The 13,061-nt window shown below is 50.3% G+C and overlaps 1 protein-coding gene across 2 annotated transcripts in view; it reads left to right on the plus strand.

Annotated features, from left to right (window-relative positions):
• The first annotated feature begins 4,654 nt into the window (after nt 1-4,654).
• Nucleotides 4,655-13,061, plus strand: part of HRAS (HRas proto-oncogene, GTPase) — a 59,911-nt gene continuing 51,504 nt past the window's right edge. The window contains exon 1 of one of the 2 annotated variants that reach the window (XM_029582735.1): nt 4,655-5,052. The gene's annotated coding sequence lies outside the window, so the exon portion shown is untranslated. Of the gene's footprint in view, nt 5,053-5,078; nt 5,333-13,061 lie in introns of those variants that run through there. The other variant, XM_029582736.1, reaches the window with a different exon arrangement.

A 13,061-nucleotide genomic window follows, 5' to 3' on the forward strand; every position in this document is an offset into this window, starting at 1 on the left:
GAACAGCTATGAGTCCAAGTATGGCTCCTTCATTAGCCATTTTGTTTGTGGCCAACTTTGAAGAAACTTAGGCTTATGTTATGCTTGCCGGTTGCGGAAACCCACGACTGGCCTCTCTCACCCAACACTGCTCTGAGCATTCGGGCCAGCTCCAGGCCTCCTAGTTGTGGAAGGGAACCACCGCTGCCGCCACTGACCCGCAGCCCTGCCGCCGCAAGACCCTCGTCTTTGCAGCCAGAGTACCACCGATGTCGCCACATCTCTTCCCGATCTGGCCGCAGTCCCATCGCTGCTGACTTCCTCTACTAGAGCTCTCTAGGTGCGCGTGCGCGCCCCCCTCTTCTACATTTAAAGGGCCCGCAGCGGGAAAGTGCCAGCAGCCTCTGCTGGTGACATCACCGCCTGGGGACTATTTAAGGCAAATCCCTACCTGCAGTCCTTGCCTTGGCAATAGTCATCTCTTTTCAGAGACATGCATTGCCTGTTCCTGAGTTCCTTCCTTGCCCCTGGTTTGACCTTGGCTTTGACTTCGGTCTGAACTTTGTCTATGAGCTACACCACCAGCCTCGACCCTTGCCTGGATACCAACTGCAAACTACGTTGCCTGCCATGACCCTTGCCTGGATACATACTATGAACTACACTGCCTGCCACAACTCTTGCCTGGATATCAACTACGAGCTACGCCGCCTGCTCCGACCCTTGCCTGGATATTGGCTGCGAGTCCGGCACCTGTTTCGATCTTTGCAGGGACTTTTTCTTGGGCTTTATCTCCTGTTCCAGACCTGGCCTACACTACTGCTTCTTGTCCCTCTTCTGGACTTCCATCTCTGCAGAGGCCCCAAGTAAGCCCAGCTGGCCCTGGCACCTGAGGGCTCAACTTAAGGGGAACTGGGGCTGGTAGTGGTGAAATGCAGTGGGGTCTCTGCTGTTACAATCCTGCTCGCGGAGCCCACCCCCCAAGCAGGCCCTCCACCTACCGCCATCTCTGATGCATGAGGCCCTGCTCCCCAGCCAATGCCTTCGCGGTGCTAGCACAGCCCTCGGGACACTGCTCCTTGCGGCCCTAGTGCCACCGCCTTCTTCCTTCCTCTTCGCGGCTTGAGGCCGCCGCTGCTGACTCCACCTTCGCGGCAGAGAAGACGCCGCCGGGATTCCTTCAAGCGGCAGGAAGCCGCCGCTGCCTCCACCTATGCGGCTTGTGCGCCGCCGCTGGGTCCTCCCTCGTGGCAGGAAGCCGCCTCCGGCCTTGTCCTCTTCACAACCCTGGTGTTGCTGCCGACTCCTCATTTCCCGGGCTCCTCTAGGTGTGGGCGAGCGCCTCTTCATGTTATTTAAAGGGCCAGCGGCGGGAAAAGCCCCGCGGCCTCGATGATGTCATCAGTCCTCGCCCCAGACCAGCTCTATATAAGGGCTCAGCTTCACTTTCTCGGAGACTTCATATCGGATTCCTTGGCCATCCATGTTCCTCTTCTCCAGTCAAGGTCTTCCATGGTCTGCTCCTGTCAAGATGGCTCCGTGTTCCATGTTCTTCATGTTCCTGGTCTCCTCCGATTGTTGTTCCTGGTCTCGTGCCTCATTGGAGCTCCTTCGTCGCCTGTTCCTTGTCCTGAAGTCCTGATGTTCCTCATCTAGAAGTCCTGAGGTACCAAGTCTTAATGTTCTCAGTCCAGAAGTTCCTGATGTTCCATGCTTCGTGTTCCAGACTTCCCTGATGTTCCATGTTCTAGTTCTGGTTCCGATCTCCTCGCCACCAGCTCCTCATCCTGCTTCCTGGTTCCTTGCTTTTCTACATTTCCGGGCGTGCCACCATCGTGGGGGGCTGTGTAGGGTGCCTCATGGCACAAGGCCTATCTTCATCTCTGCAGCGCAAGTTTCCGGAAGGCCCTTGTTTTTAATGCCGAGGTCTGTTCCTGAAATCCGAGTTCCGAGTCTTGTATCCTGAGTCTTGAATCCTGTCCCAGTCTTCGGAGAACCTTGTGCCTGCATCCGTCCATGCCAAAGATTTTGCCAGAACCTGCTCCACTTCAGCATAGTCCGCGACCAGCCACAGGCGGCTGTGAAGGGCGCACCGCAGTGCAGGCCTCTTGAATCTTCGACATGTTCCCGGTCTCAAGTTCCACTGCTTCACCTGGAGTCTGCTTCGCTTCCGGCGTGGTCCACAACCTGCCACGGGCGGCTGCGTAGGGCACGCTGCAATGCAGCACGCACCCAGTACTATGCCTGAATCTTGAATCTTTGCCTGAGACTTCCAAATTCCACGTAATCTCGTCTGAGTCCTCCAAGTATCCTGAGTTCTCCAAGTCCTCGACTTCCAAGTATCCTGAGTTCTCCAAGTCCTCGTCTGAGTCGTCCTAGCATCCTGAGTTCTCCAAGTCCTTGTTTGAGTTCTCCATGTATCCTGAGTCTTCTGAGTCTTCCAAGTCTTTGTCTGAGTCCTCAGTCCGAGTGCTCCAAGTATCCTGAATCTTGTCCATGTCTTCCAAGCATCCTGAGTTCTCCAAGTCCTCGTCTGAGTCTTCCTAGCATCCTGAGTTCTCCAAGTCCTTGTTTGAGTTCTCCATGTATCCTGAGTCTTCTGAGTCTTCCAAGTCTTTGTCTGAGTCCTCAGTCCGAGTGCTCCAAGTATCCTGAATCTTGTCCGTGTCGTCCAAGTATCCTGAGTCTTCCAAGTATTCTGAGTCTACGTCCGAGTCTTCTAAGTTCCACGTTCCTTGTCTCATCTTGTTCCTTCCCTCAGTCTCTGCTGGCCTCACACACTCGTCATTCACAAGCGGCGTGTCCGGAAGGGCTACCGAGTGGCCGGAGGGCTATTCCTGAGACCAGCATTGCGTTGCTGGGTCTCACTGGTGCGTGTTGGTGCAGTGGAGGGTTCAGCCTGCCTTGTTCCAGTTTCTGACATTCCTTGCCTTGTATCCAGTCCAGCCTTGATCCTGCTCTGCCCATGCCTGTATACACTCACCTCCCACGGTGTGTCTTGGGGCTTCTCCCTGAGCCGTGCCGTGACCCAAGGGCTCACAATCTCCCAGGAGCAGGCAACCACGCCTCCGTGTCCTCAACAGGATTCGAAGGCCCCGCAGTCATAACCTGCTCCTCGTCTGCCTTGCCTACCGATGGTGGGGCCTCTGGGGCTCCTCCTCACAGGCAGTGCCAACTCCCCCTCGGTCCAAGGGTCCACCACCATAACAGCATATAAATCTCCATTTCTGAAATCATAGTTTTCTGTAAAAGATTCATTGATGATGTATTTATGGTTTGGTCTGGGACTGAGGAAGACCTGAAAAGGTTCAGTCGATGGGTAAATGCCTGTGATGAGAACATTCAGTTCACAATGCACTATCATTTACACAGTATCTCATTTTTAGATCTATGTATTTATATAAATCATATGGGAAACTTAGAGACTACTGTATTCCACAAGATTACAGACAGGAATACCTTTTTACATTACAAGATTGCACATCCAGAGCCCTTAAAGAAAAGCTTAACAGTTTCACAGTTCTTAAGACACAGATGAAATTGCTCAAATGTTCAGATGTATAAACGAGAATCCAAGGATTTATCCAAGAGGTTGCAATTATGTGCGTATCCATCAAAGTTATGAATCAGGCATACAAGAGAGCCTTGTACAGTGATCGTGAATCACTGTTGTCCGTGAGACCAAACCCAAATGCATCTGACACAATGACATGTGTTACAAGATACTCCCCGATATCTAGGAAGATTGCCAGGAGTATGCGTGCGCACGGGAAAATAAGTCAAATGATACCAGGTTTGGAGAAGATTGATTTTAGAATGGCTTACTACCAATCATGGAACTTAAAAGAGACCATTTGCAAATATTGAAAAAGAGTGATCGGTCTACAATAGAAGGCTGTAAATTGACGGGACATTTCAGATGTGGGCATTGTGGGGTGTGCAATCAAACCTTACTAATAAAGGAATTTGAATGTATACCAAAGAAACAAATCTATAAATCACATTGTTTTACTTCATGTACATCTACTTTTGTCGTTTACATCATAAAGTGCTCTTGCAACAAGATACATGTTGGCAAAACAAAACAAATGTTGGGAACAATTAAATTCTGGAATTGCACAATTAAACTCTGGAATTTGTTGCCAGAGGATGTGGTTAGTGCAGTTAGTATAGCTGTGTTTAAAAAAGGATTGGATAAGTTCTTGGAGGAGAAGTCCATTACCTGCTATTAAGTTCACTTAGAGAATAGCCACTGCCATTAGCAATGGTTACATGGAATAGACTTAGTTTTTGGGTACTTGCCAGGTTCTTATGGCCTGGATTTGCAAGTTGGTAAAATAGAGAAATAGATTTGTCTCACCAACTCTTTGTGTTCACTATATAATTTTCTGAGAAGCTGCAATACCACTTCTTACATCGACTTTTTCTTTTTTTTTTTTTTAAGGACTTTTTACATCTTTTATTAAAGCCATGGATATTAAAGACCTTTCTTCATTCCCTCACTTCTCAGCCGGGCACTGGAATCTGTGATCGCAGACTGTGCAGCCCTCGTTACAAGGCTTTTCCGGTCCTTGGGGGCACTTTCTGGTACCGCCTCTCCACTGTGTGCGCCCCGCCCCGTCTGGCCCTTGATTGACAGTTTGGGCGGGGTTTGCCTGTAAGCGCTGGGCGTGGCCTGCACATTGTTCTATTGCTGCAGCGGCGGCGGCAGCGAGCATCGCTAGGGTGTTGGACTGAGCCGGAGGCGGGCGGCTCGGTAACCGCACTGCAGGAACGACCCCCGCCCCAAGCACCGTTATGGCCAGTGTTGCAGCACAAGCTGCTTCGGGAGAGCGGGTCCGAACGGATCTCGTTATCTGAGCCCTGGCGCAGGATTACAGATCGTGGAGGAGAGGCCAGCGCCAAGGCGGGGAGCTGCCATTCGGCCACCTCCCGTTTCCATCGCTCTCCTTTGCACTTCCAAGCACCGGGGTTTTGGGATTTGCTCTTCTCTTCTTCTTGAAAAACTTTTTCTTCTCGGTGTCGGCGAGCATTTTTCGGCGTGTGGCGACCCTCTGCAGAGCCGTCCGTGTGGTGAGTGACTGCAGCATTTCCTCCGGGAAACCGGAGAGGTATGGAAGGCAGACCCATGCTTGTTGGAATGTGGCAGGGAGCACAGGGAGGCCCATCCCAGGGCTGCCAGCGGAGCCACTCTTGATATATTTATAAGAATCACGGAGCACTTGCATGAATGCTGCCACCACGCCTGGGAGCGTTGTATTGGGGAAGAGATTTTTCTGCCACGCTTGGAGCCGAAAGTTTGGCAAAGCTGCTTTCATTTTAAGGCAGGGTAGCCTGCAGCTGGGCGCGGCAGGTAATCGAATTTAATGCTATAGATAAATGCCTGAATGTAAAACTTCTTAAGGTGCCTGTCATTGGGTAGTCTCTCTCGTATTACAGCAGGCCGCGATATGCACTGTGATATCTTTTTATATATTACATATGGGACATCTTGGTACATGTGCACTTAAACTCAGGCTGTGTGTGACTTTCGTTTAGGCAGGGAGGAGAGAGGATGGAAGTGACTCTTCTGGCAGAGAAGAGAGGAAAATGGGTGTGTCTGGGGAGGGGGAGGTAACATCCTGGTTGGAAAGGCAGATCCGGTAGTACCAATAGCAGCTATTAGACTCCCTTTCCTTGTTCTATTTCGTGCTAGCTCACCTTCCTGTGCGCGTCTTCCTGTGGGCTGTCAGTGTATACAGAACGAGACAGAGCCCCAGTAGAAGCCTTGCACCTCCAGTTTCGCTAGCAAACTGTCCATGCCCGCAGAAACACCTAACCTAGCACAAAGGGCACCCAGCCTAGCACACATATTTACACATGGTTGGGCGCACGTTTTGGATGCGCTAGACTAGCGCCAGATATGCAGTAAGGAGATTAGCGTGTCCAAAACACGCATCTTAACAAATGCGAACCTGATAGCGCCTATCAAATGCTAATTGCACGTATATGAAGACATTAGCTATTACCCCAATACAGTAAAGCGCTGGGCACCCAACACATACTTTTTAAAGTGGCAAATTTAACTCCAGCCTTGGAGGTGAAGTAAAGCCAGCTTCCAGTCAAAGGTTCATGAAAAACATTAAATAGGTTCTCTGTGTTGTAATAAGTGTGTCTTTCCTCTTAGTATCAGTATGATGCTTTAATTTACTGTTTTTGGTGGAGAAAAATAATTGTATATTTTCACTTCATTAAAAAAAAAAAATCGCTTTTCTTATCTCCACACGTTTTAGACTTCCATAGCAAGGGATGCTTAATATTTTGCTGAGGTTGCTGAAGTGAATTAAAGCAAATAAAGAAGTGGGATCAAACTGGACGCTCATATTGAGCGCCTGTTGCAGTTGGGTGCCCGATACAATAAATAATTGAGTGCTATGGATGCTCAATTCTCTATTAATGTGCCCTTTTGAACGTTGCCTGTCATTTAAATATTGCATCCGGCACCCAAGGGATGTGGCTGTGCGCGTGTGTTGGGAAAATGGGCGCTCAATGCGAGCACCCGTCTTCAGTATGCGTCTTATTGCCTCGGTCCCAATGGTGCAGAGCAGAGTTAGAATGCTTCCTCTTGTGACTAGCCATACAAAAAAGAATAGACAATTTTTAGAGTCCTCTCAGCAGCAGTGACCCAAATTGCCTCCATTGTGATTATAATGCAGACTCCTGAAAGGCCTAACCCAGATGTGCCTCATGACAAGGTGAAGCGCTAAGGCTCCAAATCACTTTAAATGCTCTCATGCAGGTATTCATAAGAAGAAAATAAACTGCATGGAAAAAGGCTCTTCATGGTTGCTTTTGTTCTGCGGAGTTCAAAGAATAAAACAAGTTGGAGTAATTGTTTTAATGCAGTGAATCCCTGAGATCAGGCTGGCTGTCTCTTTTGAGCCAGTGAGGCAGATCTTGAGGGTTTTTTTCACACTGAGACATTCAGCTGGCAGTGAACTTCATAGGGAAGGACTGAAATTGAATGTCTGGATTGGCTTACTGCAGGTTTTGTTTTGTATTTAGTTAATGCCCTTCTGTGGGCCAAGGTGCAGAGTGATACTTGAGATCAGACCATGGGGACCCTCCTGATATCGTTCTTCAATCTTAAAATGAGCCTTCCATAACCACTTTGATACCTATGAACAAATTATTGATGAATGCATGCTGGACTTGAAAAAAACAGGATGGACTGTTTCCTCAGTTTAGAAGCTACCTTTGGAGGCAGAGGCTTTTTTTTTTTAACACGTTCCAGTTGTTCTGCCTGTGTTGGATTTTCTTTATGCTGATATAGGGTTTGAAGTGCCTAGTTGTGGAAAAAATGCTATAGAATTTTGTTTTATTGGGTTGCCCTAAGTCCCACTATTTTGGGGGCAGTCCCACATTTAGGTGGCATGTCTGGAAAACCAAAGAAGTAGTTTTGAAAGGAGTTACACACATAAATGTAACATACTTTTGTAGTTTTCAAAAGTCATTGACCTGTATAAGTGCACTTAACACAGGTAAATCCTATGGACCATTTCATGGCATTCATTGTAACAATTTTCAAAAGCCTACTTACATGGGTAAAGTGTATTTAAAACCAAGTTTTCTACTGGGAATCTCAAATATTAGAAAACTGCAGATTTTTTTATTTTAGCTTATAATAATGAGTAGAGGAGTAGCCTAGTGGTTAGAGCAGCAGGCTGTGAGCCAGGGTTCAAAATCAACTGCTGCTCGTTGTGACCATGGGCAAGCCACTTCACCCTCCATTGGCTCAGATACAAGCTATGGGCCTGATTTACTAAGGCTGGTCCTGGGGAAATTCTGTGCTACTGCGGATTGCAGAATTTGCACAGAATTCCCCCTCTGCACGGATATTCCAGTTTCTGCGCAGAATTTGGAGCAGACCTCACTGTGCCACATTGGACCCCATCCTGCTTGTGGCGAAGAGCAAGGAGGTCCCGGCGTGCCACGTGGCGGTGAGGAGGAAGGAGTCCCAGCAAGTCATGGTGAAGAGGAAGGAGGCCCTGGCGCATCGTGTGGCAGCGAAGAGGAAGGAGGCCCCAGTATGCTGCGTCACGGCCAAGAGAAAGGAGGACCCGGTGTGCTGTGGCACGGTGAAGACAGAGGCGCAAGTCCCAGCATGCCGTGAGCGAAGCAGGCCCCTGATGTGGTTGTGTGAGAGACCGAGAGGTTGTGTGTAGAGGTATGTATTTAAGACTGCAAGCTGATGTGTGTGTATGGGAGAACATGAATAAGGGTGTGTGTGTGCCAGAGAGAGGGAGTCTTTGAGGAGATTGTGAAGGAATGTATGCGTGTGAGATTTGGAGCTGGTGTGCGTAAAAAAGGGAGTGTGTGTTATGTGAGGGTGCTTGTTTGTGAGAGAAGGAGCCTGTGTGAAGGGATATGTGTGTGTGTGTGTGTGTGTGTGTGAGAGAGAGAAAGAGATAGGTAGCCTGTGTGAGGATGTATGCATGAGAGAGAAAGGGAGCCTGTATGAGGGGGTATGTATGTGCAGGAGAGAGAGGGAGCCTGTGTGTGAGAGAGAGAACCAATGTGCAGGAGTGTGTGTATGAGAGACAGGTAGCCTGTGTGAGTGTGTGTGCGAGAGAGAGAGGAAGCCTATATGAGGGGGTACGTATGTGCATGAGAGAGGAGTGTGTGTGAGAGAGAGAGGGGGGGAGCCAATGTGCAGAGGTGTGTGTATGAGAGAGATAGCTTTTGTGAGGGTGTATGCATGAGGGAGTGTGCAAGAGAGAGCGGAAGCCTGTATGAGGGGATACGTATGTGCATGAGAGAGAAGGTGTGTGTGTGTGTGTGTGTGTGTGTGTGTGTGAGATTAGATAGCTTTTGTGAGGGTGTATGCATGAGGGAGTGTGCGAGAGAGCAGAAGCCTGTATGAGGGGGTGTGTATATGCACAAGAGAGGGAAAATGTGTGAGGGGCGGTACTGAGAGAGGGGTCAAACTCTGGGAGTGGATATAGAGTCGAAGGGATTGAGCCTAGCGGGGAAGGGGAGAGATAGTGGAGGGTGAAGGAGTTTGGGGGCCTGAGAAGGCAAAGTGAAAGGAGACTGGCCAGGGGAGCAGGAAGAGAGGGAGGAAGGGGCATTCTTAGTGTACTTCTAGGGAAATTCTCCTCAAAATATTTAAAACTCTAAATCTTTAATACATTTTTTCTATATTGTATTTTAAATGAATTACTTAAAGATTGTCATGTATATTGTGCTATTTTAACCAATATAAAATATGCTGAATTCCCCCAGGAGTATGCTTTTCTCCCATTCTCTCTCTATGGAAAAATGTTTAGTAAGTGAGGCGCTTAGGAGGTAAGTTTTCAAAGGAATTTTTAAAAGCCATTTATTCGAGTAAAGTGCACTTAAGCGAGTAAATCCTATGTACAATTTCCTAGCGTGTAGCAGATGGACTCAGGACCAATGGGTATAGTGTACTCCTGTTAGCAGTTGGAGATGGATCAGATTTCAATCTGACGTCAGCCCCTAGTACATATACCCCTGCAGGAAGTGCAGCTCTTCAGTATTTTCCGTCTCCATAGCAGTTAGGGACTATGCACGCTAGCACAGCGTTAGAGTAAATTTTACCGAAGAAATCTTACCTCTACAGATGAGCCCCGCTCTCCTGCGGTGACACCCGTTGGGTCCCTTCCCCAGTCGAGATTCCCGAGGTGATTTCCGCGATCCCTCTGAGGTAAGGCGGCCGACCCTCGGCGGAGACCTACCTCCCGACATCGAGTGAGGCTGAGAGGCAGTGGGTGCAACCTTGAGCGTGGTGGTGAAGGTATTTTCCCTCCCCCCCCCGCAGCCGGACACTGCCTGGAACGAAACTGGGAAGCGCTGGGACAAGGTAAGGTAGAAATCTATTTAAAAGTCTCCGGTCTCCGAAGCTCGTGGAGACGCACAGGTCGCCAGCTGGGACCAGTGCCATCGGATTGATCTGCCCTAGCAAGGCTAGACACCGGTCAGATCAGAGGGTCCTCCCACATGGAGACCCTCCGGGGTGGTCGCCATATTGTCCACGTGGTCGCCATCACCATATTGGCCCTGTCCGCCGTCTCGATACGTGTGCACACAGGCGAGCCGGGCGCACAAATACCTTGTGCGCACAACGTCACGCGCACGAGTACCGGACGCACAAGCGAAGCGCATAGCCACGCACTCACTGTGCCAGGCGCATAATTTCGACCCGTGCACACAATAGCGCGCACATCTCTCTGCACGCGAGCACCAACCTATGCGCGCACCTTCGCACACCGGAGTGCACAACTGTATTGTATGCACACAAGCCATGGCTCCACCAGAAAATAAGCTCAAAGCTCAGGGCCTTTGCCCAGCATGCCACATTAGAGCTGCACAGCATGAGGAGGCTACAGTCCTGTGTATACAGTGCAAAGAGGCCCTAGGGGACCCAACTCATGGCCCTCCCCAGCCGGTACCGGACCCCAGCCTCTCGAGTGGTACGCCGGACCTAGCATCACACAGCGGGACCCCCCCTCAAACGGGGTTCCCCAGGGACACGGCGCCCCCTAGTCTAGACCCAGCTTCTATCTCCTGGGTGGAATTCTTCAAAGGTCTGCATACCTTCGTCCACATGCAACCGGGGCCTCCTACAATGTGGTCACAGGCCCCACCAGAGGACCTCAACATGCCAGGACCCTCTATGCCCAGGGAAGTGATTCCACCGCCCAGAAGCCCCACCTTCGGGGACCCGGACATCTCAGATGAGGAGTCAGAACCCCTGGAGGAAGGGAAACTCCCTCCGGGGACAGAACCCCACCGAACCATGAGACGCTTCTTCACCAAGGACTAGCTTCCAGACCTGGTGACACACACAACTTAAAAGAGCTTGCCATCCCAGGCACAAGTGTCTCGGGGGAACCTAAGACGAACCCACTTTTGGAGGGACTTAGTCAGACCTCCCGCCATTTCCCACTATTACAAGCTGTCCAGCAACTAATTGACCTAGAATGGGATGCCCCAGAAACCACATTCAAAGGGGGCCGGGCTCCTGCAGCCATGTACCCTCTGGACCCAGCTGCCAAAGATCTCCTGGCATGTCTGAAAGTGGATGCCATGGTCTGCGCTGTCTCGAAGCGCACTACTATCTCGGCGGAGGAAGGAGCAGCACTCAAGGATACTCAAAAAGGCGACTGGAATCTATCCTCAAACAGTCCTTTGACATCTCTGCTATGTCTTTACAGATCGCGGTCTGCTGTGCCGTGGTGACACGTGCCTGTCTAGCACAGACCAGGAACAACACTCCTGGGGAAGCCCTGGAACCAGCTGTATCATTCCTCGCGGATGCTGCTTCGGATCTGGTACGCACAGCAGCTAGAGGAGTCTCATCTGCTGTGGCGGCCAGCAGACAAATCTGGCTCCGAAACTGGTCAGCCGATGCATCCTCCAAAACGAGACTCACAAGGATGCCTTTCAAGGGAACACTCCTGTTCGGAAGCGAACTAGAAAAACTAGCCAACAAGTGGGGCGAGTCCCCACTGCCCTGGCTACCGGAGGACAGGAATAAGAGAAACCAGCGATCCTTCCCCACAGACCTCCAGGGGAAGAGGATCACAGCACTTCAACCCATATAGAAACTCATATCAAGCGGCCTGCCCCGCATGCCGGAGCCAGTCCTTTCGGAACAAGCACAATAAAAGGGGAGCCAGCTCGGGCCCGGGCCTCAGCCGCACCCCACAATGAAAATCAGCCGTCCCATCCAAAGGAAGAAGTCATAGGGGGCAGACTGGCCCTATTCTACCAAAGATGGGTCGAGAGAACTTCGGACAAGTGGGTCCTAGCCATCATTCGAGAAGGATATTAGCTGGATTTCCACCACCTCCCGCCGGACAAGTTTGTGGAATCTCCCTGTCACAACCCTTCCAAGAGAATGGCAATAGAAGCTACACTGACCAGATTACTAGCCATAGAGGCTATAACACCGGTGCCTCCACAACAAATACATAGTGGCCATTATTCCATCTATTTTATCGTTCCCAAGAAGGAAGGAACGTTCAGGCCTATCCTGGACCTCAAGGCAGTCCACCGTCACCTGAAAATTTCTCACTTCAGCATGGAAACCCTACGCTCGGTAATAAGGGCAATATAACTGGGAGAATTCCTTACCTCCCTGAATCTGTCGGAAGCCTACCTACACATTCTGATCCATCAAGAACATCGGCGTTTTCTACGCTTCTCGATCCTGGATCGTCACTACCAGTTCCGGGCACTACCTTTCGGGTTAGCCACTGCACCCCGGACGTTCACCAACATCATAGTGGTAGTGTCAGCAACACCGAGGAAGGAAGGAATCCGCGTGCACCCTTATCTAGATGATTGGCTGATCAGAGCGAAATCCCCAGAGGAAAGCAACCAGGCAATCAACAGAGTCAAAACTCTACTGGAGAGCCTCGGGTGGGTGGTCAACACAAACAAGAGCTGCCTGCAGCCCTCCCAGTCTCTAGAATACTTGGGAGTCCGGTTCGACACCAAACAAGACAAGGTCATCCTGACACCGACAAGGAGATCAAAACTGATGACCCAGTTACAAACCCTGTTGAGCGAACTTCGCCCCTCAGCATGGGATTACCTACAAGTTCTTGGCCTCATGGCATCCACACTGGAAGTAGTCCCATGGGCACGAGCTCACATGAGACCCCCAACAAGCTCACTACTATCAAGATGGAATCCACTGTCCCAGAACTACACCGTACGGCTTCAGCTCCTGGACAGAGTTCGGGCCCAACCTCTATGGTGGCTACAAGAAGCCCAACTGAGCCAGGGAACAAGACTATCCTTCCCAACCTGGATCCTACTCACCACAGATACCAGCCTACGAGGATGGGGAGCACACTGCCAGGAAGTAACCACCCAAGGGCGATGGAACGAAGAAGAGTCGAGATGGAATATCAATCGCCTAGAAGCCCGGGCAGTCAGACTAGCCTGCGTAAGGTTGGGTCACAGACTCTGAGGCAAAGCGGTCAAAGTAATGTCTGACAACGCCACCACAGTGGCCTACATCAACTGACAGGGTGGAACCAGAAGCCAACAGGTGTCTCTGGAAATAGACC

This window comes from Rhinatrema bivittatum, chromosome 17 (genome assembly GCF_901001135.1).
Source record: "Rhinatrema bivittatum chromosome 17, aRhiBiv1.1, whole genome shotgun sequence".
In the NCBI taxonomy this organism is placed as follows: domain Eukaryota; kingdom Metazoa; phylum Chordata; class Amphibia; order Gymnophiona; family Rhinatrematidae; genus Rhinatrema; species Rhinatrema bivittatum.